Source organism: Dendropsophus ebraccatus, chromosome 15 (genome assembly GCF_027789765.1).
Source record: "Dendropsophus ebraccatus isolate aDenEbr1 chromosome 15, aDenEbr1.pat, whole genome shotgun sequence".
Lineage (NCBI taxonomy): Eukaryota > Metazoa > Chordata > Amphibia > Anura > Hylidae > Dendropsophus > Dendropsophus ebraccatus.
The window spans coordinates 70,629,344-70,655,660 of record NC_091468.1 but is presented as its reverse complement, the minus strand read 5'-3'; the positions used below and the strand labels follow the sequence as shown (position 1 = coordinate 70,655,660).

At 41.2% G+C, this 26,317-nt stretch overlaps 1 long non-coding RNA gene across 3 annotated transcripts in view; it reads right to left on the bottom strand.

Moving 5' to 3' along the window:
• The window catches only part of LOC138773780 (uncharacterized), a 303,380-nt gene that overhangs the window by 148,131 nt on the left and 128,932 nt on the right, over window positions 1–26,317 (bottom strand). For all 3 annotated transcript variants that reach the window (XR_011360216.1, XR_011360217.1, XR_011360218.1), the window contains exon 4: window positions 9,648–9,736. This is a non-coding gene — a long non-coding RNA (uncharacterized lncRNA). The remainder of the gene's footprint in view (window positions 1–9,647; window positions 9,737–26,317) is intronic.

Below are 26,317 nucleotides of genomic sequence, written 5' to 3'. Positions count from 1 at the left end.
TTATTTTTGGACGTCTTTCGCAAACAACGGACGTTATTTTTTAGTTGCTCACACAGAGGGTTTTTTTTTCACCATCCTTTCACAGTTTTTACTATTAAATTTTATGGACTTTTCAATTAAGGAAAAAAAGTGTGATCAGTCCACCTGAGCTAGAATAATGGACCGACAGCCGTCACTGCACTGACTGCGGCCAAACAGGCAAATGACGGACACCATTTTAAGGAAAAAACATTGTGTGAACATACTGTAGCATTACTTTAATAAAGAGTTATTCCAACTTCTAGAAGCAGGTGTAGATTTGTTGTGCGCAGCCTGCGCCGGGCCGGGCCTTTAGTTAAGACCAGTGTACTTGTAAGCCAGTCTTTAAGTGTCCCCTAGGTGTACGTATAGGGGGACATTTAAGATCATTAGATTGCTCATACCGATCTATGCAAATTGGCACTCTGCTTGTAAAGCCTTTCTGGGGCAGACTGTACAAGCCGATCTCCCATGGCAAGCACAGAGGCCTCAGAGGGCCTCCAACTGCCACAGTAACCTATTGGCACTATGCAATTTTGTCTATAATTGCAGCACGTGGAAGGTTAAACTGCTAGCACAAAAATGAAATCCGCTTTTGGTAGTTGCAGGCATTTGTTAGCTCTACATTACAGCCGACCCTGCTGCTGAGTTGTTGTAAAGAGGCGTCTCATGATCAGTAGGTTTATGTTCCCCTATCTGGGGGTAGTATAGACTAGTATAGAATGATGTATCCCTTACTTTGTTCTGTGCAGCTGATTCAGAGATATCCTCCTAAATAATTACTCTGAACACTACACACTGGTCCTCTCTATTATGTGCATGCGCTCAGTAGTCCTAAATATTCATGAGCAATAGATCCATCTCTGACCACTGGCCGCTAATTGCAATTATTTATCTATAATGTGTTTATATACCATGTACAGCTGTCAATCAGCATCTGGAGGGCCGGTGGAAAGTAACAACACAAAGCTAGCGTTGCTGCCCTCACATTTAAGGCACCATAAACCTAGCGACAGATTCCCTTTAAGGAGTTAAAGAGACTTAAAAATAAAAATAAAAAAAAGTACAGAACTGCGCAGAAAGAAGGTCACACATTTTCAGTAGCCAAAACAGATGTTTCTACTCTCTTTCAAGTAATAGCTAATTTTAGGAATTTTTCCGCAGAACCAACAGTAAAAGAAAAAAGAAAACAAATCGCTATAGAATGATATACAATCATTACAAGTATATCATTAAACGCCAAATTATTTACCCCTGTCACCATGACACAGCTAGATCTGACACTTGGTTCAGAAAGTCAAGTAAGGGCTACATCTAGTAAGTGAGGCGTTTCTTCTCTCGTGATTTTCAGATGAGTGTAATAGCTGCCAAAATGTGATCATAATGACAAAAACTGACAGCATGATAACCCTTATGATGCTGTCCGTTCTAGTCATGAGACACACGGTCAGACCAAGACTTGAGGCTGAAATATGAACAAAATAATGTTGCCGTATCACTCAGTTGAAATTTACCTAATTAAAACCTTAAAGGGAACCTGTCACCATGAAAATGCTCCCTAAGCTATCGGCCTCATGTTATAGAGCAGGAGGAGCTGATCGTATTGATATATATCTTTATGGGAAAAGATTCAGTATCACTTGTAATTTATTGATTGAAATCTCTGATATTTCCATGCTAGAGTCCATTCCATTGAGTGGCTCCACCCCCTGGACTCCTTATGACAGAATGATCAGGGATTTCTATCAAGTTATACTGAATCTTTTCCCACAGTGATATAGATCAATATTCTCAGCTCTTCCTGCTCTATATTTCTTTATATTGATTTTTAATTGCAAATTTTGAATACAAAGTCAGGTACATAAATGGGGGACACAAATGAAAGAAAGACCAAGACTGCTTCTCTTTTCAAATCCATCCTTGGTTTGTATTCAATAACTGCAATTAAAAATCTGAACTGGTGAACATTAGAGATGAGCGAACTAGGTTTGGGTTCGTATGAACCTGAACTCTCAGCTTCTGATTCCCGCTGTCTGCCCGCTCCGTGGAGAGGGTGGATACAGCCTGAGGACCGCCTAGAAAACTGGGATACAGCCTATGGCTGTATCCACCCCCTCCACGGAGCGGGCAGAGAGCGGGAATTGGAAGCCGAGAGTTCAGGTTCTTACGAACCCGAACCTCGGCCGGTTCGCTCATCTCTAGTGAACATATGCTAAAAATTTCCAAGTGATTTTTGTCATGATTACGGAAGAAACAAGGCGCTCCTACTCACCTGACTGCAGCTACTTTGAATCATTTTCAAGCAGCTTAAAGAGGCACTCCAGAGATTTTTTTTTTATTAATTTGTGTCAGAGAGTTATATAGATTTGTAAATTACTTGGTGTTCTTTGTTGCCACCTCTATCCGTGCTCTGGACAGTTGCTGACATGGACAGAGGTGGCAGCAGAGAGCACTGTGTCAGACTGGAGAGAATGCACCACTTCCTGCAGGACATACAGCAGCTGAGGTTTTTAACTAGAAATAATTTCCAAATCTGTATAACTTTCTGACAGCAGTTGATGTAATATTTATTTTTATCTCTGGGGTACACCTTTAAGCCTCCCTCTCATAATGGGAGTCTATGGGAGGCGCGTGCTGCTGCTCTCCCCGGCTGAAGAATGAACATGTTCATTCTTCAGCGCGGAGAGACGCTGTGAGAACAGCAGTGCGCGCCTCCCATAGACTCCCATTATGAGGGAGGCTAACGGCATTCCGCTAGTTTTGCTACGTGTGAACGGGGCCTTAATGTATTCCTTTGAGCAGTGATTTAACATTTATGGATACAACAAAGTTTATTCTTTGGGACTGCAACTGAAGCGTGATAAATCTGCAAAAAGTCTCTGTGTAGTCCAGGTTTAATTGTGGCCTACAAAGATGCAGTCTTATATGTAGAGTTTACAGTATGCAATAAGCTCACTTTCCCCCACTAGTGGTAACCGCTGGTAGTCGGCATGTTATGTTTTTAAAGCACACCATTTGTTTCTCATAACTTTTCAGGATAAGCAGTCATGCATGTGTACAAAGCAGCAATACTTCTGGCCATTATAAATCTGTGGCATATTTTACCAGATGTTTGCTCTGCGGCCTTATCTCTAATGTACAGTTTTCCCTGATCTTATTGGTGGAGCCTACCTGCTATGAAGTCTCTATACTGTATACACTGTATACTCAGGAAACAAAGAGGAACCTGTTCCCCCATATCTTGATAACACATCCTCTGAATCAGCAGCAGCATGGAAGACATTATAGAGCAGTACAATCTGTCAATCGAACACTGGGGTGAGATATAACACTTACTACAAGCTCCTGCAGCATCTCTATTTTCTCTCTTGTTTCTGTTTGTCTTTTGTCCTCTCCCTTTCCTACAGGCTGGTATGGGAAGCTGTAGCAGAATTTTGGATCTAAAAAGGTAATGATGAGTGAAGTGAAACAAAGTCTGCAAAAGTTTGCTTTGTCACTGAGAAAATTTTTGTAAGCTTTTCATAATTTTCTCAAGATTGCAACTGCACAAAAAAAATAAATTGTATGCTCACCTCTCTGCCATCCCCCAGTGTCCACCTTTTTTTTTTTTCGTGTCTTCAACCACATCCAACCTGTTCAGCCAATCGCTGACTGAGATGGGACTGTGCCATGGCGAGTGAATGTCTGAGCGGGCTGTCGCTCCCCAGACAACAGTTTCAGCCAATCACTGGCCACAGCGCTGTCCCGTCTCACTTAGCAATTGGTTGAGACGAATTTTGGCAGTGGGGGACACCGGAGACACAGAGGAAGATACCGAGGGAGTGTGGACTGGTAAGTATTGATGTTAAAGTTCGGTTTGCAAGTTCAAAACTTACCAAACAAACATTTTTAAAACTTCACTCATATCTAGTCATAATAATATAAATGCTTTTAAAATGTTTTAAAAAAAAGGACAACTCCATACAGCTCAATTATGTCAACTATCATAATCAAAAATGGAAAAAAAGTCCATTGAATCCAGCTTTCTGGAGTCTTATTTAATGACCAGCCATCCTTATCGTGCTTAGGGGCTATAGCTATTAGTCATCTGAAATTTTGCTGAGTTTGCCCTTGTGCCACACATAGAAGCAATGATGAATGGAGTTGGCACGGGCACATCATTAAGCCGACGTGTCCCGTCTTTTAACAAAAGTCACTTCTTCTCGTGGCCCTAAACGGTACAGCTGACATGGTAGGAGCTGGTAACTCGAGCAGGAGCCGTCTCTCTTCCTGCCATAAATTTATGATTGTTTATTCAACAACAGACTTCTGCCATCTTCTCGACTAAAAAGATTTCCCATTTCTGAGTACAGCATATTCTGTGTCAGCACAAATGGGTTCTAACCTTCTAATTACTGCAGCTAGCCTCCGCGTGTTAACCTTTTCACTACCGCATCGTGCAGCCTCTACACTACAGCGCTTTGGCTTTATTGTGCTTCCAGCAGACAATGGGTTAAAAGGACTAAATTTTTCCATCCTTCTGTCATCTAAGCCCAGAAGCATAATGTCACGGACAGTAATCCCAGGCTGCAGTACACAATGCTTTTATTATTTTATTTTTTTTCTTTTAGTTATTTTCTTCAGTGTATACCATCTTGTTTCTTGTCCCTGGGCGTTCCTTCTTTAGTATTTGTCTTTTGGCTCATGGTTCGTCTCCGTGACAGAAAGCGCACCAGCTAGTTAGGCTTAGCCCAGTGTCTGGCGTCAACAAGTATGACAATGTTGGTAAGAAATCGGTAATAAATTGTACAATGCTATCAGGCTAGTAACCCCTTCAGGGCCGGGATACTTTTCGTTTTTGTGCTTTGTTTTTTTCCTCCTTGTGTTTAAAGGGCCGTAGCCAGGCAGTATGATTACAGTGATATGTAACCTGCATAACTTATTTTATTTGATGGCTTTTAAAAAATGAAAACCTTTAAAAATAAAGCTAAATGTTCCTTAAAATCACTCCATTACCATCCTTATAGCGTCTTTGGTCTATGGGGCTGTGTCAGCTGTAATTTTTTGCGCCATGATCTGGATTTGATGTGACTAAAAATGCGTAATTTTGCACTTTGGAATTTTTTCGCACTTACGCTGTTTACCATGTGAGATCAGGGATGTGGTAGCTTAATAGTTTGGGTGATTCCGCATGCGGGGATACCAAATATGTTTGTTTATTTAAAAAAATGAAAAAAGGGGGGTGATCCAAACTTTTATTAGGGGACTATTAATGAAAAAAAATTTCTTTTTTCCTCTACACAGTAATTTGAAGTCCCCTGGGGGACTTTTATTATTACTGTGCTAATCTCTCATAGAGATCAGTGCAGTATACATTATACAGCACTGATCCATTAGATCAGTGCTGTATTGCTTTTGGCTGCTGCAGCCAGATCTATTGATTACCAAACTGGGATCAGTGGCATTCCGACGCTGAGGCCCGGTCAGGTAAGTTGAATGGATCACACGTCTGCCATGACATTGCAGGGGGGGAATCCAACCACGAGACCACCAATGATGGGGGGAAATAGCCATTTAACATCCTCCATATCGCATTCTGCCCGCCCGTCATTACAATGACAGCTGTTCATTTTTTCTAGCTCAGGCCCTTTTGGGTGGGGATCTTTTTTGAAGGTCCATTGAATATAAGTGTAAAGATAGAAAAAAGGCTGGTAAAAAAAAAACCAATGTGTGTAAACAACTAAAAAGAACGTCTGCTGTTTGCAAAAACATTTTGAATAATTGTCTCTAACATTAATTTGATGTCTGTGCAAACAATGTTCCTTATTTAATACATTGTGTGCATTGGATGGCAAGCGGGATCTAACGGGCCTCCTTGCCTATCAATCACCCAGCAGAGTGCGCTGACAGCACAGAGGGCCGCGACTAGACACAGCCCAGATGACAAGTTATCGGCTCTGTCCCTGCCTCACACGCAGCAGTAAAAGACGTTTTGCCAGCGTAAGTAAGTACCGAAGGAGCAACCCAGGACATGGTAGGAGGGCTTCTTACCACAACTATTAAGCACTCCTTCGGTAATTGTCCTGGTTGGTCCCCTTTAAGGAATCTTTGATTACAAGTGAGGAGTCTGAAAAGACTCGCCCTCTCCTTTTTTTATTGGTTATTTTGAAGCTGGTGCACTAAGATCTTTCTCTAGTTTCTCCTGGAAAATGCGTCATTGGCTATTATAATACTCTGAACTTGATGAACCTTTGTGTTTCTTCAACAGATATATATGCTGCAAAAGCTCACACAAGGCCCTCATTCATAACTAACATTGGTAGTCTAGATTTTAGTCAGTACTAGTCCATCAGTAACTCTGCTAAGATTTTGTAAAGTATAATGATAACTGAAACCTTACAGACCATTACCTTTCAGTTTTGTTTTATTCTGTATCACTACAAAGTAACTGAAGAACTCGGCTGATGAAGAGCCCCTAGCCAACCATTCTACACCCTGATATTTGCTCAGGTATGAAGATCTCTCAAAGGGAAAACCTCTCATAGGGTATCTTTACGAAGGCACAGGAACATTACTACTGAGAAGGCGGCACAGGAACATTACTACTGAGAAGGCGGCACAGGAACATTACTACTGAGAAAAAGGCAAAGGGACATTACTACTGAGAAGAAGGCACAGGAATATTACTACTGAGAAGAAGGCACAGGGACATTACTACTGAGAAGAAGGCAAAGGAACATTACTACTGAGATGAAGGCACAGGAACATTACTACTGAGAAGGCGGCACAGGAACATTACTACTGAGAAGGCGGCACAGGAACATTACTACTGAGAAGAAGGCACAGGAATATTACTACTGAGAAGAAGGCAAAGGGACATTACTACTGAGAAGAAGGCAAAGGGACATTACTACTGAGAAGAAGGCACAGGAATATTACTACTGAGAAGAAGGCAAAGGGACATTACTACTGAGAAGAAGGCAAAGAAACATTACTACTGAGAAGAAGGCACAGGGACATTACTACTGAGAAGAAGGCACAGGGACATTACTACTGAGAAGAAGGCACAGGAACATTACTACTGAGAAAAGGCAGAGGGACATTACTACTGAGAAGAAGGCAAAGGAACATTACTACTGAGAAGAAGGCACAGGAACATTACTACTGAGAAGAAGGCACAGGGACATTACTACAGAGAAAAGGCACATGGACTTTACTACTGAGAAGAAGGCACAGGGACATTACTACAGAGAAAAAGGCACAGGGACATTACTATTGATAAGAAGCCAAAGGGACATTACTATTGATAAGAAGCCAAAGGGACATTACTATTGATAAGAAGCCAAAGAAACATTACTACTGAGAAGAAGGCAAAGGAACATTACTACTGAGAAGAAGGCAAAGGAACATTACTACTGAGAAGAAGGCAAAGGGACATTACTACTGAGAGGGCACACTGTTAATACCTATAAAGACATTGATAAATTAGTATCTAGTCAATATACAGTGGTACCTTTGTTTAAGAGTAACTTGGTTTAAGAGCGTTTTGGTTTAAGAGCTCGCAGTTTTTCAAAATTGTGACTTGGTTTAAGAGCATTGCTTTGGTGTAAGAGCTCCCTGTACTGGGTGGGAGGGGGAGTGGGGGAGGGGCATGGTCTGTATAGCGGGGTCTACAGCCCTGTTCTCTGACCCAGGAAGTCTCCCTCACCTTCCAAATCATAGCAGATCAACTTCAGGCTGGGGCTTACATCAGGGGACAGGACTGTAGAGGTAATATCTCCATAGCTGTAACCCCTCTCTCCACGGGCAGAGAGCGATGCATTTATGTGTCCACATTTTCCTTCATGCTCCCTGCAGTCTGTCAGTCCTGATTGGTCCATGCTGAACAAACCCCCTACTCCATTGCTGTCATGTGACCACACAGACCTCTGACAGCAGCCCTGCTTCTCTATTCTAGCCTGTTGTACTACGCTACTGCATTATGGGAATCTGCAGCTCCATCCTGTATGTACAAGCTGCTGCTGTGTTATCAGGGTTATGCTCTTACTATACATTATACACCACATGCTGATTGCTATACTGTACAGTAACTTATATATCACATATCCAGCTGCTGCTGTGTTATCAGGTTTATACAGTTACTATACATTATATACCACATGCTGGTTGCTATACTGTACAGTAAATTATATATCACATATCCAGCTGCTGCTGTGTTATCAGGTTTATACAGTTACTATACATTATATACCACATGCTGCTATACTGTACAGTAACTTATATATCACATATCCAGCTGCTGTGTTATCCGGGTTATACAGTTACTATACATTATACACCACATGCTGATTGCTATACTGTACAGTAACTTATAATATTACAGATTCTGCTGCTTCTCATTGTTTCATTTCTGCTACATGTTGTTCAGAATAAATAATCATTATTTTTGTGGTGTGGAGCCAATTGTCTGCATTTCTATAATTTGCTTTGGTATAAGAGTGGATTTGGATTACAAGCACGGTTCCAGAACAATTTATGCTCCTAATCCACGGCACCACTCTATTGTGTAAACTTTATGGAACTTACCACTATTTACAAAAACATTTAGAGAAGCATTCATAGTCTGGGTTATATAGGCAGGATTTTTTGTAAGCCTGGAAGGTAGGTGCAGGTCGTTATGTTCAGCCACATCCTCCTCTGCTGTTTTTTAAAAAAATGTCTGACCCCAGACTTCTCCTTTAAAGGGAACCTGCCACCCGGTTCCGGCGCAGAGCCCGCCCGCCCGACCCCCCCCCCCCCCCCCCCCCCCGGTGGAGCCCCGGATACTTACCCTTTGCTGGTAGTCCTGCTCCTGGACCCGGTCCCGGGGCAGAGATCTCACCGTCGGCAACCGTGCGCATGCGCACCAGAGATGAGTCCGGAGCCCATAGAGAATGACTGCTCCAGTCATTCTCCATGGGCATCGGACTAATTCCTGGTAATTAGCATACAGCGCACGCTCAGCTTCGGGCGCCGATATCTCCGTCTGGGGACTGGATCCAGGAGTGGGACTTCCAGCAAAGGGTAAGTATCCAGGGCTTCACCGGGGGTCAGGTGGGCATTATTTGGGGGGTTTTGCTCTGTTTTGTGTTTCTGTCCTTCCTGGTTTAGCAGTTCCCAGAATGCAAGGCTTTCCCTCATCATCACAGCCCGCACCCATTACAATCAGTAAAATTAGTGCAGCAGCTGCTTCTGGCCGGTCAGAGATGGTGAATCAGTCAGGGGAATGGGTTATCCAGCCCCGCCTCCTGTGACATCACACCCTGCTCCCTGTATGCATCATCAGCAAACACACACAATGTGAGACAGGCATGGAAGATTTGTCTCCTAAGGGGGGAGAGCAGAAGGAGCAGGAGACAATGTGAATTGGCACAGAGGTCATTTTTTTCACTTCCTGGATTTCTATCAGCTACCAGTGTGGCAGAACTGTACAGATACAGTAAGACGTTGTATAGACACATCTATATAACTTTTAATGTACTTTTAATAGAAACAAGTTTTTCTTATCCGGAGTTCCCCTTTAAGTTCTTCCTGGCTGGCATAATAAATTCCCATATAGAATTCCTAATAAGAGTGTGACATCTAACAGAACACATGACAGGTATTCTTACCTTACAGGTGAACGCTGAAGCAGTCATGTTAGCTGTTCTGTGCTGTCTGTTCCCCCAGTATTCTCTCCCCGCAAAATAATCCATAGCACCTGCACAACAATGGCAAGAATTAGCAAGGAGTACAACCTACTATATAGAACACAGAGTCCCTGCTGCCTGACAGCCCTGTATACCCTCCCGCCAGCTGCATTAGAGATTAGGCTAGGTCCACACAAATATAATAGGAACCTGCATCCAAGCCTGTGGAACATTTCACCATAAATTTCAAAACCTTTTATTGAACATCTGTGACAATCTCCCTAACAGGTAACATGCTGCTGCAGATTATAAAACGTGCAATTTGTCAATAATTCCCTGCAGATTTTTATACTTTTCATCTATAATCTGCAACACAAATTCTACTAGAAATTTACTGTGAGGCCATCTTGTCATAAAGGGGTACGTTATCTAGATTTATAATGTACTTCTATTTAAAAAAAAAAACAAACAAACAAAAAAAGAAACAGTCTTCTAGTACTTATCAACTGCTGTATGTCCTGCAGGAAGTGGTGTACTCTCTCCAGTCTGGCACAGTGCTCTCTGCTGCCACCTCTGTCCATGTCAGGAACTGTCCAGAGCAGCAGCAAATCCCCATAGAAAACCTCTCCTGCTCTGGACAGTTCCTGACATGGACAGAGGTGGCAGCAGAGAACACTGTGTCAAACTGGTGAGAATACACCACTTCCTGCATGACATACAGCAGCTGATAAGTACTGAAAGACTGGAGTAAGTTACAAATCTATATAACTTTCTGACACCATTTTTTTTGGGGGGGAAATCTGCCAGAGTACCCCTTTATTGTGGTATGTGATCGATTCATTGTGAATGAACGGCACATAATCAGGGCATTAGGCCCTCCTGGTCCTGTGCCTAGGGCAGAAGTGTTGTGGAGCAGCACTTCAGTGAGTCAAATAAAATAAAAAAATTACATATATGTTTATGTAAATGATGGAGGCTTAATGCGGAAACTACATGGATCAGAACTAATGTGACATTTATCTGCAACCTCATTATGTTGCAGATTTCTGATTGTTTTCACTGCCTTCTATGTACAGGGGTAACAGCCGCAGTAAATGTAACTCATGCAGTTTCTGCTGCATATCTGTGAAGCATCTGCAAAAAAAAAATTCTGATACTTGTTGATCACCCTAATGTGGTGTATGCAGTTTGCGTGCATGAGGGAGCATGAGCTGTGCATACACCCCTGCACATACAGTATATACAGCCCTGCACATATATACACCCCTGCACATACAGTATATACAGCCCTGCACATATATACACCCCTGCACATACAGTATATACACCCTTGCACATATATACACCCCTGCACATACAGTATATACATACACCCCTGCACATACATACATACACCCCTGCACATACATACATACATACATACATACATACATACACCCCTGCACATGCATGCATACATACACCCCTGCACATACATACATACATACATACACCCCTGCACATACATACATACACCCCTGCACATACATACACCCCTGCACATACATACATACATACACCCCTGCACATACATACATGCATGCATACATACACCCCTGCACATACATACATACATACATACACCCCTGCACATACATACATACATACATACACCCCTGCACATACATACATACACCCCTGCACACATACATACACCCTCCCACATACATACATACACCCCTGCACACATACATACATACATACATACATACATACCCCCCTGCATACATACATACACAGGGGCGGTCTTGGCATTTCTGGCCCCCCCCCCCCCCTCGACACGTGTTCCAAAACAATAGACCGCTGTGTGTTGCCCCCAGTAGTATATACCCCTTGTGCAGTACCGCTAGTAATATATACTCCTTGTGTGCTGCCCCCAATAGTATATACCCCTTGTGTCCTGCCCCCAGTAGTATATACCCCTTGTTTGCTTGCCCCAGTAGTATATAGACCCCTGTGTGTTCCCCGTTATATATAGCCCCCCGTGTGCTCCTTCAGAAGTATATAGACCTCCTGTGTGCTGCCCCAGTTCTATATAGACCCCCTGTGTGCTCCCCCACTAGTATATAGGCCCCCTGTGTGCTCCCTCAGGGGTATTTAGCCCCCCTGTGTGCTCCCCCACTTGGATATAGACCTCCTGTGTGCTCCCCCACTTGGATATAGACCCCTGTGTGCTCCTCCAGTAGTATATGAACCCCCTGTGTGGTTCCCCCAGTAGTATATAGACCCCCTGTGTGCCCCACCAGTATTATATAGACCCCTTGTGTGCTGCCCCAGTAGTATATAGACCACCTGTGTGCCTCACAAGTAGTATATAGACCCCCCTGTATGTTCCCCCAGTAGTATATAGACCCCCTGTGTGCCCCACCAGTAGTATATAGACCCCCTGTGTGCCCCACCAGTAGTATATAGACCCCTGTGTGCTCCCCCAGTAGTATATAGCCCCCCTGCGTGCTTCCCCACTTGGATATAGACCTCCTGTGTGCTCTCCAAGTTGTATATAGACCCCATTCTGCTGCCCCAAGTAGTATATAGACCCCCTGTGTGCTGCCCCCAGTAGTATATAGACCCCTCTGTGAAGCCCCAGTAGTCTATAGCCCCCTGTGTGCTCCCCCTGTTATATAGCCCCCCTGTGTGCTCCCCCCATTTATATAGACCCCCGATGTGCGCTCCCCCAGTTAAACAGACCCAATAAAACAAACACTTATACTAACCTGGGTCCGGGCGTCTCCTCTTCTCTTCACTCTTGTGGCCGCCGGAAGGGTTTTCCCTGCGATCACAAGAGGCCGCACTCCCCTTGTCCTGGCGCCGATGCTCCAGTGATGTCACTGGAGCGCCGCCACCACAAGGACAAAGCTGCCACTTGTGACCGCAGGGAAAACCCTTCCTGCAGCCACAAGAGTGAGTGACAGGAAGGGAGCCAATGTCTCCCGCCCTGTCAGTGCTGCTGCATGTAACTATGAGTGCTCATTACGAGTGCTCATAGTTACAGTTCAGATGGCAGCAGCGAGCGGGGCAGCAGCTCTGTCCAGCGGTCTTGAGCACAAGAGCGGGGCGTGGGGGCCCCCCTGGATATTGGGGGCCCCAAGCGATCGCTTGGGGTGCTTGGTGCCAAAGACCGCCACTGTACATACATACATACATACACCCCTGCACACATACATACATACATACATACATACACCCTGGCACATACATACATACACCCCTGCACACATACATACATATACCCTGGCACATACATACATACATACATACATACATATGTGCCTATGATAGTTTTACTTGCACACATTCTTCAGTTTTAAAGAGCCAGATCTTCACAGCATGTGACTGGTATATTGCAAAACTATGAGAAAGAAAATCCCAACATCTGTGAGAGGTGAGATCAGTCTGTACTAAAAGTAGCTGAGAGCAGTAATTTTAGCCATTGCGGCGCTGCTGTGGGGATTTCCTACACAGAAGTATGGAGCATGTATGTCACAAAGCAACAAGTGAATTGTGAGCGATTGCATCAGCTGACGCACGGCTGACTCATTCAAGTGAACAGGTGCCCGTCCTGCTTACTGTACTACACATTATATATACACATTCATGGGGTTGTATGTATAGGATCCAGCACCTTACACATTATATATACACATTCATGGGGTTGTATGTATAGGATCCAGCACCTTACACATTATATATACACATTCATGGGGTTGTGTGTATAGGATCCCGCACCTTACACATTATATATACACATTCATGGGGTTGTGTGTATAGGATCCAGCACCTTACACATTATATATACACATTCATGGGGTTGTGTGTATAGGATCCAGCACCTTACACATTATATATACACATTCAGGCTATGTTCACACTACGTATATGTCCGGCCGCATATTTTCGCGGCCGGACATAGACGTGTTAAACTCCGGCCGGGAATTTACGCAAGTTGCGGCGGGCTATGTATGGTCCGCGAACTTACGCCCGTAGTCTACTTACACTTCCCGAGCACCCAACGTAGCGTTCTGACAGCGGTCTTTTGGAAATCTTCGCCTAGCCCCGGACACCCCACAGAACCTATTGGATCTGCACAAAAAGCTTGAAAAATAAAGAAATCACCACTCCATACGGGACCGCATGTAACGCTACGGGCGTAAGTTACGGCATTTTCGTCCTCAAACAATGGTCTGGTTTATTTTTTACTGCGTCGCATACGATCCGGGCGTAAGTTCGTACGTAGTGTGAACTGTGCAGCCGTACATCGTATACTTTCCATTGTACGCAAACTACGTAAGTCTCCGGCCGCTTATTCACGGAACGCGCTACGGATGGAAACTTACGTAGTGTGAACACAGCCTCATGGTGTATGTATAAGATCCAGCACCTTACACATTATATATATACATATTGGTGTTTGGTGATGGGAATGGCCGTGGTACTACTCCCCCATCATCTGTTCATACTATAAGCAGAGGATGGGAGTTAGTAGTACAGTGTATATGTGTCCCACAGCAGCAAACAGGGAGGGAGGTAGTTAGATGCACAAGCACCTCTCTCCCTCCCTGCTCGGTGTCCTCCAAATGTATTGATCGAATACATTTATGGAATACTTTGGGGAGCAAAGTATAGTATTCTAAATCTAAGCAGTTATATAATGTGGTGTATGTAGGTGTATTTAGTGTAGTCTATGCAGTAGTATAGTGCAGTATAAGTAGGTGTATTTAGTATATAGTGTGCACAGTAAGTGTATGTAGTCTAAGCAGTGGTATAGTGTGGTGTATGTAGGTGCAATTTGTGTAGTAGTATAGTCAGTAGTGGATTATAATAGGCGGCAGCCCGGGGCCCATGACCACCTCAAAAAGACTTATACTTTAAGTGGTATACTGTTTCCTGGCTACACTTCCACCATGATTTGCAAAAAATCACTGTTTTTTTATGGCAATTTTGCACAAATTAGGACATCATGACATTATCTATACTGTACTATGAACGCCAGGCTAGTGCTTCTATAGTAACAGTGGGGTGGGGGGGCCCAGGCTTGGTGAACAGCCCAGGGCCTATGGTAAAGTTAATCCGCCCCTGAGTATAGTGTAGTATATGTAGGTGTATTTAGTGTAGTATATGCAGTAGTACAGTGCAGTATAGGTAGGTGTATTTAGTATATAGTGTGCACAGTATGTATCTATAGCCTTAGCAGTTGTATAGTGTGGTATATGTAGGTGTATTTATGTAGTCTATGCAGTTGTATAGTGTGGTGTATGTAGGTGTAATTAGTATAACGTGTGCACAGTATGTATCTGTAGTCTATGCAGTTGTATAGTGTGGAGTATGTAGGTGTAATTAGTATAACGCGTGCACAGTATGTATCTGTAGTCTATGCAGTTGTATAGTGTGGAGTATGTAGGTGTATTTTATGTAGTCTATGCAGTTGTATAGTGTGGTGTATGTAGGTGTATTTAGTATAACGTGTGCATAGTATGTATCTGTAGTCTTAGCAGTTCTATAGTGTGGTGTATGTAGGTGTATTTAGTATAATGTGTGCACAGTATGTATCTGTAGTCTATGCAGTTCTATAGTGTGGTGTATGTAGGTGTATTTAGTATAATGTGTGCACAGTATGTATCTGTAGTCTATGCAGTTCTATAGTGTGGTGTATGTAGGTGTATTTAGTATAATGTGTGCACAGTATGTATCTGTAGTCTATGCAGTTCTATAGTGTGGTGTATGTAGGTGTAAAGTGGGCAGCTTTGACCACAATCCTATGATGGGTGAGATAGCTGCTGTTGGAACAGAACATACACATTTGGAAACCATTATCTTTGCTTGTGGATGTCCTCATGGTAACTTGTACAAGTGGTTTTCATTTTGTAGTCATGTATGTAACTGGGAGTTTCAGATATTAGTGAGATAATTTGCAACCTAAGATTAATACTATTTGCCCTACATGATCGCTCCATTTCCAATCACAGACAAGCAGATATGGAAGAAGTACAAGTATTTTTTCATGATACTATCTGTAGGTTTCATCACTAGTTTTAGGTTATGAATGCTAATCAGAATAAACAGGTGTGAATGAGGCCTCACATGAAATCCCTCACTGCCCTAGACCACCAGGGACATTATTAATAACCACTAACATTTACTCCTAGTATGGTGCTATTATTGCACACTGGGCATCTCTTCTGGTTACTGTATGGCGGTATTGCAAAGGCAATTTATATGGCAGTGTTCTGTGGACAATAGAAATAATTTAAAGGGGTTATCCAGGCTTAGAAAAACATAGCCACATTCCTCCAGAGAAAGCCCCACTCTCGTCCTCAGGTTGGGTGTGGGGGGTGTTGCAGCTCGGTTCCAGTGAAGTGAATGGAGCAGAGTTGAAATATCACACAACCTGAGGACAGGGGTGGTGCTGTTTTTGCAAGAAAGCAGCCACTGTATGTTTTTCTATTCCTGGATAACCTCAATGTACGGTGGTATTCATGAACCCCAGCTACCTATTTGTTCATTTATTTTAGATATCTGAAAGTATGAAAAACAATGTATAAAAAGCATGTAATATACTTATTGCCTTTATTTATTTATTTAAACATTACTATATTATTCTGAACATTCTGAACACTATTACGGCACTGTGATATCAGCGGGACGCACATCACTACAGTATCTTCTACATGTTACAAATCACAGTATAGAAGTTGTATAGATTGCGACCTACCAGCCATCTGTATTGTTATTCTTGATTACTAATAAAAGCCAAGCGCTTTACACATAGTGAAACTTTACTGCATCACTGAGTATCACCAATTTCCAAGTTACATTTACTGAAAAAAAAAAAAAAAGGTTTGCCAGTTCCTATAGTAAAGCTGAGTATCCCTGTAAGTAGATGTATATGGCGGCACACAGGTGACTGGCGGCTGCAATAACACAAGATAAGCTCTATTAAACCCACACGTAAATGAATCATTCGAGCCGTCATAAAATAAGTCTGCAGCTCTTGTTTGTCAACCCGCTGCCGGCAGCCGATGAAGAACGGGGTAAACATATTTTGTTGCTGCGGGTCTGTAATGATTCAGATGCTGGGCTATAGATTTAAATTACTTATTGGTAAAAAAAAAAAACTGTGACCAAAAATAGCTCATTCTGTACGGTAAACAAACTAACCTCACACAGGAAGCAAGCTGTGAAGACCAGTAAGAACAATTCGAGGGAGCTGGGAAAGTCACAGCATGTTCTAAAGAAGACGTAATAGAACAAAAAAAAATTAAAACTCTCTCGTTTGTTAAGTTTAAAAAAAATTTCTTTCGAACTTAAAATTTCAAATAATATGTAGTATTTAATTGCGTATAGAAGAAGCAGCAATGTGCATCTAGATAACCTTATTTTTTTGACCTTGTAATCTGCAATATGACTAGTAAAGTCAGACATAGGAAGCTGCCCACACACTATCCCCACATCTCTCATCCACGCCTGCACCCGCTGCACTCGAAAAACAGTTTTATAACACTGTGAAGACACGCTCTCATTTGAACAGCCAGACTAATGTTTAGCAATACGAGCTAACATATCATTACACCGGGGATCCTTCTCAAACCGAATTTATGTACGGGTCGTAAAAAGTGCAGATTGGCAAGGAAGCACGGACCGAGTCATCAGCCAAAGGCCAATAAAAACTAAGTGCTGCAAATCAGAAGGAGAATGAAAACAAGCCGGAGTCGGTGTGCCAAGTGCTAATTGTTGCTCACGTCTACAGAAACAGGATACAGACTGGGCAGAGATGTCACCCGAGTCTGCACTAGGTGCCCCTAATCCATTGCAGAGTGAAGGTCTCTGTATGTTACAGCTTCATCAGAATTCTGTCATTTCTATTCTGTTGCGATATGATAGCGTTACTATAGGCAATTGTCACTGGGCCGTTTGCATAAAATAATGGGCATAATTTATTGATATGTACAGGTAGGTAGCAGAGCTGAAATCGTCATCTGTTTCACGCCGCAGTGTTTTGGTCAGGATTTCCCATCAGTATTTTTAAGCTGAAACTAGGAGCGGGTGCAAAACACAGAAGACCTAAACAAATCTTTGCATTATAGACAGTTTCCCTCTGTGTACATTCTACTCTTGGTTTTGGCTTCTGTAAAAAAAAAAATGTCCTGCCGTATGAAAGCGGCCTAACATAATTTAGTAAACGGGGCCTTGTAGAAATTCCCAATGCTAGTTTATTAGCTCTAAGAAAAAGGAATATAGTGCTAGTATAAAGGTATTTGTATCATTACACTGCATTGTTATTGGGATAGTTCAGAAAAAAAAATTCAAAATCAACTGGTGCCATAGATTTGTAATTCTATAAAAAAAAATCTCAAGTCTTCCAGTACTTATCAGCCTATGTACGTCCTGCAGGAAGTGGTGTACTATCTCCAGTCTGACACAGTGCTCTCTGCTGCCACCTCTGCTCATGTCAGGAACTGTCCAGAGCAGGAGAGGTTTTCTATGGGGATTTGCTGTTGCTCTGGACAGTTTCAGACATGGACAAAGGTGGCAGCAGAGAGCAGTCCGTCAAACTGGAGAGAATACACCACTTCCTGCAGGACATGCAGCAGCTGATAAGTACTGAAAAGTAAATTACAAATCTCTGATTCTTTCTGACACAAGTAGATTTAAAAGAAAAAATTTGAGGTGAACCCCTTTAATATTAGAACATACTCGTATTAATAATCATGGCTCTTTTAAAGGGAGTATATCATATTACAAAAATGGAGTCAAATTTATGTGTGGAGCTGCGCACAGCGACATATAATTATGTGGGAAATATTAATCTTATTATAATTTATTGATTGAAATCTCTTCCTTCTGGGCTAAAAGTCAAAAAGGTGGTCCTACCTGTGATTGACAGCTATCTCCCAAAAGCTGTCAATCACTGAGTTGGACTGCCCACTTGACTACTTAGCCAGAAGGAGAAGTAATTTACAGGAATAAACAACAACAACAACAAAAACAACAAAACAAAACACTCTGCTCAGCTCCTCCAGCTCTATAACATGCTGCCTGCTCGACCTGCGCAACTGAACATATTGAAACAAAAGTTTGGTTAATAAACAAAAAGCATTTGAAAGACTTGAATATTTAGGAGTATAGAAAAAGAAAACCGCTCTACAAGCCTGAATGCACTTACTTACATGCACTTACACACACACTTTACTCATACTCAGCCGTATATTCACAGACACACTCACATAAACCCTCATCTACACGAACACATTCTCGCTTACATAGTTACATGTATTTGCATATATAAAAAGAGAAACACACACATATATTTACATACATAAACAAGGACACACAGGCAATTTAAGATATCTAGAACTAGAAATGCACTCATACGTATGGAACACACATAGAATTACACTCATAGCTATAGAAAGATACTGCAAAATGTTAAACTTACAAACACAATAGTAACTTTACATACATGTAGATAGATATACAGATATAACTGATAAATAGGTACACATGCTCTAACACATATACACTAACAAACACCTAGCATACATACACACAGTTATATAGACACACACATACATATATTACACTCATACACATAGAACACCCATAGAGTTACACTCATACCCATAGAAATACACTCATAGCCATAGAACATCCATAAAAATACACTCATAGCCATAGAACACCCATAGAAATACACTCATAGCTATAAAAAAGATACTACAAAATGTTGAACTTACATACACAATAGTAACTTTACATACATGTAGATAGATATACAGATATAACTGATAAATAGGTACACATGCTCTAACACATATACACTAACAAACACCTAGCATACATACACACACAGAGTTATATAGACACACACATGTATACACAAATTTATACATATACACACACACACACACACACATATACATATATAAAGTTATATAGACACAGTTATACTTGTAAACTTACACAAAAAATAATATATAAAAAGAGACATACACTCACAAACAGACACATACCTATACACCAACACATATACATACACATAGTTGCAGAAATACTGTACATAGACAACATCCATCCTCCAGCTAACAGCCCAGCATTTGGTAACAGTAAGTATATATATATATATATATATATATACATACTGTATATTCCCAGCTGTACATCATATAGCAGGGCTCAGATCAGTTTTGTGCAGATGCCATAAAACGTAAGATTTATACCGAGGCCGTGTCCCTCTACTCTGGACGTTCTGCAGCCACTTACACACAGTTATACAAGATGAGATTGTGGCTCAGTTCCTTTTGTTACATTTCTCATGTGATTCTACTCCATTCCCATAAAACGACGACTTATAACACATATAGACTGGTTGTCATGGTCGTTCATTGTGATAGGAAAGAACAATAGTGATTGTGATGGTGAGCGTGTGTCCCATATACCGAGCACACTTCTAGCACATACACAAGCAAAACCTGCAACTCATGGTTCTGTTTTCATGATGAGTCCATGGTAAAGCAGCTCGTCTTCTACATCAAAAGACATATGGTGTTTTCACAGCACTGCCTTCACAAAAGGTTAAACAATTTTCCTACCGAAACTGAGTGGGTTGTGAAAGAACATTTTTAATGAAGAAAAAAAATTTCCCCATTGCAGCTATTTTATTATCACCATCAAGCCATCAAGTTTCAGTCTGAGCTATTTGTATGTATTTAGAGGAGGCGCCGATAAGATAAACTAGCACAAAAACAAAAAGACCTCATCCTAAGAAAAAAGAAATATTCTGCCTCAACGACAACGCTAAGTGTGAAGAAGCCACAAGAGTGGTATACAGGCCGCGTACGTAACAGGGCAGGAAGTCCCTACAGACTGATGATTCTCAACACTATTCCCGGCTAAAGTAAGCGAAGCTTTACTGTGCTGGGTGTGCACACAAAGGGTTAAACTAAATACAGTCTCACCATATAATATATGCAGTGTATATATCATTATAATACAGAGGTAGGGAACCTTGGCTCTCCAGCTGTTGCAAAACTACAACTCCCATCATGCCTGGCCTTCGGCTGTCCAGACATGATGGGAGTTGTAGTTTTGCAACAGCTGGAGGGCTGAAGGTACCCTTCCCCTGCTATAACATGATGACTACTAATGTTGTTCTAGATGTAATATCTCAAAAAGTTTAAAGTGTCACCTTTTTGTTGTTGTTTTTTGCAGAAATCAATAAACCAGGCGATTTTAGGAAACTTTGTAATTGGGTTTATTAGGCAAATCTGCCATTATCTGCATTCAAAAAGACTTTCCCCAGGTACACCCCCCCTCCCCTCTCTCATCCACTGCTCATTATCAGGAAATCTCGACTCTTTTACATCAGTCGAGCCCTGTACAATCTATGGAGAGGGGAGGAGGGAGATTAGTCTCCGGCAGAGAGCAGAGAACAAAGGATTACACAGTGGGACCTGTGTGAAAACCGGTATTCAGAGCTCAGAGAGGTCAATGCTGACCTCAGAGGAGATAGCCTGGTGATGCAGCTGTCCTGTTTTGGTGCCTCATCTCCCTCCACCTCTCCCCTCTCCATAGAGAACCATGAAGACAGGGGGGAGAGCTTCAAACTGCTTTTTCATGATAAAAATGCATTTTCAGCTAATCGCCTGTACTATTGATTTCTGCAAAAAAAAATGACAGTGACACTTTAAGAGCAAGTTTACTTATTTTCTAGATCTGCATAGTAATATTTGCTACACACTTTATCGATAGAACATTCTGGATATACCTCCTTGAGGTGGGTTCACACCTGCGTTTGTCTCATTCATGAACAGATCGGTCCATATTACATGATCAGATATTCGCAAAGTGACTGCAAAATTATCAAGTTTTTTATGGTTTGTTTAAAAGAACTGACTTTTTGCTTCTCTATATTCCTTCCTGGTTTTTCTCTCCTCTTCTGCTCATGCTCAGTAAAAAAATAAAAAAAAATCTGATGATGACGGATAACTTGAAAACGGACGTGGGTGGAAATAGATTGTGTCTGAAGCCGCCATTGTTGACTATATTGTATACAAAAAAAAAAAAAAACACACAACGGATGTGCACTTTCTATTCTATTTCCCTTTTTTTTTGCACAGACAAATTTTTTTTTGCATGAACAAATTTTATGTACATCCAAAAAAAAAGCAAAAAAAACAGAACACTGACTGATTTGATGAAGACGGAGCACAATAAAAAACCACTGAAACAAATGGGGAGAGGAGAGATCCACTAGGTTTCCGTATCTCCGGAACTGTGGCGGAGGGTAAAACACTGGTGTGAACGGAGCCTTAGATGTCCTGAAGATTATATCCCAAGACTATCCAGGCAATGATAGTTCTGTTCCAGGCAGAGGTAGCTGAGCCGTTCAGCATCATCCGATCACAATGCATGCAGAGACTAATAACTTCTACTGATAGAATAAATGGTCACAGGCGTCAAATTTCATGCAGATCTCTCTACAACTGTCCCATTCAGCTGAATAGCAGCAATAATTCATGAGCTCACGGCCAAAACATCTCCGCTCAATGGACCTGCACAACTCTGTCATGTGACTGTAACCCACTTAATGCGGAACAAATATGATACAATGTGTGTACAATATTACTAACAGTATATAACATTGCACAGAGCACTTATTTACACTTATAGGCCTCTGATTTAAGGACCAGAAATTACCATCGTAGCACACGCAGTCACATGCAATAACTTAAAGGGGTAGCTCGGCAAAAAAAAAAATAAAAAAATATATCTTTCAAATCAAATGGTGCCAGAAAGTGTCAGAGATCTGTAATATACTTTTATTAAAAAAAAAACCTCAAGTTTTCCAGTATTTATCAGCCGCTGTATGTCCTGCAGGAAGTGGTGTTATTTCTAGTTTGGAGAGCAGAAGAGGTTTTCTATGGGGATTTGATGGTACAGCTCCATACACTTGCCATTGATTCCTATTTACAAATATTTTTACAGCGTAGTATTTTTTTATTTTGCATAGAGCTGCATTAAAAAGTAAAACAGAGTGTCCGCCAAGTATACTTCTATATAGCGGCCACATATACTGTAGAATTTCCTGGCATATATGTAAATGTACAGGCAGAATGTGCTGAGGCCTAGCTTATGTAAGACATTGCTCGGAGCCATGGGGGGGAGGGGGGGAGAATCTGCATGTAACCTTACAATGTGCTCCGTCTGCAGATGTAACCCATACCTGGGACAGACAAACAGCAGCCGATAACAAATGGGGCCTATGTGTAAGTAGGTTGCCCAGTTCAAGTGTAAGAGTAATACACAGGATGCGGTGATGCTGCGGCTGTATTGCGGTTGGTTATATGCAGTAAGTTCTGAGAGCTGCTAATCTGCATTTACTGCTAATATTTGTAATTATACCCTAAATAGCTAAAATTGGGAAGTACACAGAGGTAGAGGTCACCGGCACTACTCTCTATAGGTGGCTTGCGTTTGGTATATTGCCATTCACTGTGGACTATGACCAAGTTGCCTAGGGGGTGCTCCTCATAAATAAGGATGTGCAAAATCCAAATGAAAGAGAAAAAGATAAGGGCACTCACCCATGCTTGGCAAAATTACTTCTTTATTCGCAGATGTGCAGTTTTAAAAGTTCATAAAGACATCTATCATGCGGGCAGACGCCATACCACCTTCATGGCGTTAACATGATGGCCATTTCGCGCGCATGCGCGCTTCTACAACTGCGCGCGAAATGGCCATCATGTTAACGCCGTGAAAGTAGTATGGCGTCTGCCCGCATGATAGATGTCTTTATGGACTTTTAAACTGTACATCTTGCGAATAAAGAAGTAATTTTGCCACGCATGGGTGAGTGCCCTTATCTTTTTCTCTTTCATTTGGATTTTAAAATTGGGAAGTATTAATAAAATGCAGATTTATACAGCAGTATTATGGGAGGATTTACTTCATGTGGTCAGCTGCAATATAACCGCAACATCCATGCTTCACACTGATCTTCTAGCCTCTAAAATGTATTGTCATATCTACCCCAACATGGTAACAGTAAGGTGCCTCATATCATATGTATCCGTGTAATACCTATGTCATATCTATCCGTGTAATATGTATCAGTGTAATATCTATGTCATATCTATCTGTGTAATATCTATGTCATATCTATCTGTGTAATATCAGTGTAATATCTGTGTAATATCTATCTGTGTAATGTCTATCTATGTAATATCTATCTGAATAATATCCACGTAATATCTATCAGTGTAATATCTATGTAATATCTATCTATCTACACATGCCTGTTGCGGCTTTCCTGGGGGTCATTACATCTGGCCTGCGATCACTACCTTATTGCCAGATCTGTAAACATTTCAGTCCAGATTTGTGAATGATATATATATATATATATACTTTGAACAGCTGTGTAGTAAAGCGCATACAGTATGAGAGGTGTTCGCCAGTGTCTGGACACTCCAGACTGATGACTGATACTGAACCTTACAGCTTATTAGTAGAATCCATCATCAGGCACTACTTCTTAATAATCCAGCCCCCAATATTGTCCTATTTCTATTTCTGGGTAGTAGGAGAAAATCTCTCAGCCATAAAGTAAAAAGTTTCCATCTGAATATATCATTCTTATCCCCCATCTGATGTGATATTTCTCAGGTCTGGAATACGGTCATCACTCATGGTTAACACTGCCCACATATCACTTCAACAGAAGAATAAGCTGTGAGATATACTGCTGGGTTTAACAATGCAGAACGTGTTCTTCATGTCATATATATATTTTTTTTATATTTTAGAATTCAGCATAAAACATAAAAAACAAACAACTTCACTGAATACACCCAATGATAACCAGAGCAACAAAACCCATATAAACTCTATAGAAGGTTATAGTAATAATGCGGCCCCAGCCCTTATCTGCTTCATCTGCAGTCTGTGGGCCGAAAAACAGTCTGTTGTCAAAAATACATAGATGTAAAAGCCACAGAAAAACACACAGCACTTATTTACTGATTCCAGTCCTGTCTGCATGTGAGTCACGGTGTCATCTGTGCACCCCAATACCTCCCAGTGCAGCTACACAACATACAGGGACCCCAGCTGGAAGAGGGGGCAGGGGGGAATCTAGCTAGTAAAAGATGTTCTGAAACTGGGAATAAAATGTGCTAAAAAAAACTTTTCAGGGTGTGTTTTTTTTATCTGGGTGTGTTTTTTCATCTGCATATGCACCGTATTCTGAGTACATAAACAAGGTGACCTAGAAGGAGTCTGTATACACCCATGAGATGAAAGAAAGACCCTTAATAAAAAAACACAATTATCCCATACAACAGGAATATCACAAAGCTACAAGAGAGAAGCTAAAGCAGAAACATTACAAATTCTGCTACATCTGTGTAAATGGAGAATAAACTAATTACATAAAATAGTTATATAAATATAAAAATGTGATGCCAGAACCTGCATATAAAGTGCTAATAACACTCTTAATCCACCACCATTTCCAGTACTGTAGTAGTAACCACCAGGATTTGTTTTACTATATATATATTTTTTTTTTTTACTATGTTTTTTTCATGTTGGTATTAGATATAAATAAACCCTACATTGCACATACTACACTACGATTATATTACAGAGCTCTATTACTATCGTACTGTCTATAACATTTTTTAGCTTATTATTATAAAATCGGGCTCGTACATCTCCATTGTGTAAATTCGTTAAAAATCTCAAAGTGAGAGAGGACGCCGTGTGTTTGAGCGGCTGCTGGAGCGCTAATGTCATAATGCCAGCTAGCTGCGGAGAAAAGCAAAACAAACAACCTATTTCGATCTGTTTGCTATGTGTATGACACCAAATGACACCTCAAACTTGTGGTGTGATATTAATACTGAAACCAAACATCGTGCTGATACCATGCTGCAACAAAAACTTTGGTTTTCAGAAACAATAGTGTACGAGAAAAGGGCGTGGAGGTCTACTTTTTTTTTATTATAAAAAGCAACACGGATGACAGTAAACACTTTCCTTTACGGTACGATAATAAGGTAACAAGAGTAACATATATAATATATATATATATATTATATATATATATATCAAATTATATTTCATTATTGCCAACTTTCATAAAAGCTAATACATTTCTGATAAAATGTTGCAGAACAGGCCACAAAAAAGCCCCATCATCTGACTTTATACCGACCTCCTATACTGTAATAATAACATGGAGAGGACAATTGTTTATGTATATAATTAGATGTTTGTATTTTGTAAATCTTCTCAGCAATGTTCTTGGTTCTCATGCGGAGAACACAATATACAGTGATACTTTACCTATCTGGGTTTTGAGGCTATTTATTAATTCGATTCCTAACATGATAATCTCTGAGCACAGTGTTTTCTGGTAATCCCCCTCAGCTTTCGGCTATGCTCACACACAGTATTTCCATCAGTATTTTGGTCAGAATTTTTTTTTTTACCAAAACCAGGAGTGGGTTGAAAACACAGACACCGTACAAATCTTTCCATTATAATTTTGCCCTGTTTGTTCCACTCTTGATTTTGGTTGAAAAAAATACCGACCAAACACTACTTTTTTG